This window comes from Macaca fascicularis, chromosome 7 (assembly GCF_037993035.2).
Source record: "Macaca fascicularis isolate 582-1 chromosome 7, T2T-MFA8v1.1".
Lineage (NCBI taxonomy): Eukaryota > Metazoa > Chordata > Mammalia > Primates > Cercopithecidae > Macaca > Macaca fascicularis.
In genome coordinates, this window is record NC_088381.1 from 122,977,393 (window position 1) to 122,980,818 (window position 3,426).

The following is a 3,426-nucleotide window of genomic DNA, read 5'->3' on the forward strand; positions in this document are numbered from 1 at the left end:
TTCATCCCAAAGCCCTTGAGGAGCAGTGAGAACTCAGCGCTGTGGTGAAACATTTCCTATGAATAGTCATGAGACTTGCTTCCTTCTGGTGCAGAAGAAACTGTTACCAAGCAAGGGCTGGAGAAGCCAATACTATGGCAATGGCTTCTGAGATAAGAAAAAACCTTATCACCAGTTGACTGGCAAAGACACAGGAGGCAACATTCAACTCGATTGCCAGGATCTGGGTGGTTGGGTCAAATTTTTGTGGCATTTCTAACTAGGCCCAGTCCCCCATGGCAGCCAGTCTGCTATGCTGGCAGTGCTAACAATGAGGAGGTTAAACTCATCCTATGGCACGTACCAGGGCAATTTTGTCTGTGTGACATAGTCAAAGGTGAGGCTGAACACCCTAACAGCTGTTCAGCTGAGGCTGTAACAACTTAGGCAATGGTTAATTGGTTTGAGCCGGTCCCATGGTTACAAAACCAGCACTATTATTTTTCTTTTCATATACTCTCTTCCAGATATGCCATAAACATTCCGGTCCCTCTCACCAACGTGTCAAGGGACTCAGTTGCTGAGTGCGTCCACTCAAGGAGCAGTGTCAGGAGGAAGCTGAGTCCTGGGCTGGAGCTGCTGCATCTGTGTGGCTCCCACTGTCATTTCAGCAGCCCCGACACAGGTGGGGGAAGCTGGCTGGGGTCTGTTTGGAGCAGCATACTCTTGGGGTGAACAGGGAACATTTGACTGCCAGGAAAAGGGTGTAAAACACTTTCCCTTGGTAATTTCTCTATGAGCACGGGTTAGTCAGAATCCATGAGTCCTGCTTATTCATTCACACTCGCTAGAAGCTCCTTTGCTAACACAGAAGCAGAGGGAAGGCTGGCCCATTCCACTTTTGAGGCAAATAGTATACTAAAAAAAGAAAAAGTACAAATGGGCCAGGCACGGTAGCTCATGCCTGTACTGCCAGCACTTTGGGAGGCTGGGGCGGGTGGATCACTTGAAGTCAGGAGTTCAAGACCAGCCTGGTCAACGTGGTGAAATGCCATCTCTACTAAAAATAAAAATAAAAAAAAAATAGCCGGGCATGATGGCACATGCCTGCAATCCCCGCTACTCGGGAGGCTGAGGCAAGAGAATTGCTTGAACCTGGGAGGCGGAGGTTGCAGTGAGCCAAGATCACACCACTGTACTTCAGCCTGGGCCATCTCAAAAAAAATTTTTTTAAAAAGTACAAATGACGAAACAACCTTTTTAAATTGTGGTACATTTTAACGTTTATTTTAAAAATTAAAACTGTATAATGAATATTGCCTTTCCCTCCTATAGGTATACCTCTGTGTCTGAGTTCATAACCTCACTTGCAGATAGCTCAAAAGCCCGTATTAGAGGCCCTTTATGAATCTGGTGACTGGATCTATCCCCACCCATGGCTGGTCCCTTGTTCCCATCCCCATCATGTCCCTGCCATGTCATGATGGTCAGAGGGCTGAACTGTGGCTTATTACGTATGTCTTAGACTAATGCCAGACTATCCACTTCCTGCGCAACCACGGAGGAGACTCCCTTTGACTTCAAATTGAGCCTGGAGCTTTGATCTGCCCTGAGAGGCTCACACTCAGCTGCAGGACTCTGTTCTGGTCTGAAGCAACTCTTCCGGGTTGGGAAAGTCTTTCCTACCCAGCCGACAGTAAACCACGCTATTTGGCTTGAGTTATATCTATGGTTTCCCCACATGCACTAGGATTGTGGGGAACACCCTCTATGTATATGCTTGGACATGCTCATCTGCAGCAATAGGGAAAGAAGAGATTCCCCAGGGAGCCTCTTTGGCTTGGACACGTGATAAACTCCTCTAAAGCCACAGAGTCAGGAGTAGGAGGTGCCGTGATGTCCAAACACAGAAGCACATGATTTGATTTTCATTGTGATAATATGAGGAACTGCCAGCGCCCTTTTTTTAAAACAACAGAGACCACAATACGAATACATTTACCAGATTTTGGTTTTAGAGAACAATGGACCTGAGGGACTCATTTCTTTGGAATCTGCTTCTTCTACAGCTTGGAGTTTTGGGGGGACCCAAACTGGGGCCTCCCATAAGGCCAACCGATGTCTGAGGCAAAACCTTGCTGGATTTCCTTTCTAAGACCTTTTCTCTAAGAATTTCAAATTTGTTTTGAGAGAGTTAAGGAGTTAGCACTTCCCTGACAACACTGAAGAAAAAAAGGGCTTCCATTTCTTCTGGAAGTGGAAGATCTGAGCCCTGTGGCCTGTTCTGCATCCTTGGTGGTGGACTGATTCCTACCCCAGCGTTCACAGACAGCTGAAAATGTGAAGCGATGCTGAGGAACAGGGAGTGACGCAGTTAGAGCTCGCTAAAGAACTCGGTAACCCAGAAATTCTTCATGTGTAAAAATGCCTACCCGTTCAGAAACAGCAGATGAGAAGGAGCAGGCAAAATAACATAGAGTCTCTAATATTGCTAAAGGAATAAAAATACTTTTTTCACATCAATTTCATCTTAATTACAAAGATGCATGAATGTGATGATGTAGCTGTTGCTATTGTGTTTTCTGGCACTCAGCTATGTTATTTTGTTTCCTCATGGGCTTGTAGCAAAGGAAAAAAATTTAAAAAAAATTTTAAGTCTAAAGGGGAAAAAAGACACAAGTGGAAGGAACATTTTTTTCTTCAGACCAGATCACACTTGCATTTGAAAAAGTAGCACATCTCTTAACATATTTATCTTAGGAAGCTTCCACCCCCCAGGAGAAATGCTAGAAATTATGGCTAGTTACTTTGTATTTATCTTGGGTGTTAGCTATTGAAAGAAGAGAAAATTATAATGGAAGTACCTGTCTGTTATTAATTACTGAGCTTCAGAAATCCTGTCACATGGCTTCTAGTGTCTCCTTCTAAAGGAAATAATGACCATGGCCTCCCCTTCCTTACTTTGCCTTTAAGAATGAAAATTCTGGTATAGCTTTTATATTAATTCTGGGGAATTTGATCATGACTATAGCAGTTCCTTCACTGCTGTTCCCATCACCCTCTTTCTCACCAGCTAAGGTGATTTTCTCCATCTCCCACCATCAAGGACATTGGCAGACTGGGCAAAGTGGTGCACCCTGTAATCCCAGCACTTTGGGAGGCTGAGGCAGGAGGATCGCTTGAGCCCAGGAGTTTGAGGCTGCAGTGGGCTGTGATTGCACTCCAGCCTGGGCCACAGAGAAAGACCCTGTCTCTAAATAAATGGAACACTGGCCCTGGTGACTCCTTCATATCTAGGAAAAAGAGATGTTCTGGCATTTATTCACTTTATTTGGCATGTATAAATTCAGTGCCTGGTATTCTGCTAGGCACTGGGGATAAAAGAGTGACCAAAAAAGGACAGAGCCCTATTGTTAAGTGGTAAGAATCATACCAATAAATATGACA

The 3,426-nt window shown here is 44.7% G+C and overlaps 1 long non-coding RNA gene across 1 annotated transcript; it reads left to right on the forward strand.

The window, feature by feature from the left end:
* Nucleotides 1-505: 505 nt before the first annotated feature.
* LOC141407285 (uncharacterized) lies at nucleotides 506-2,499 on the forward strand. The gene is made up of 2 exons (XR_012415811.1): nucleotides 506-664; nucleotides 1,315-2,499. It is a non-coding gene; the product is annotated as an uncharacterized lncRNA (long non-coding RNA).
* The last annotated feature ends 927 nt before the right edge of the window (nucleotides 2,500-3,426 follow it).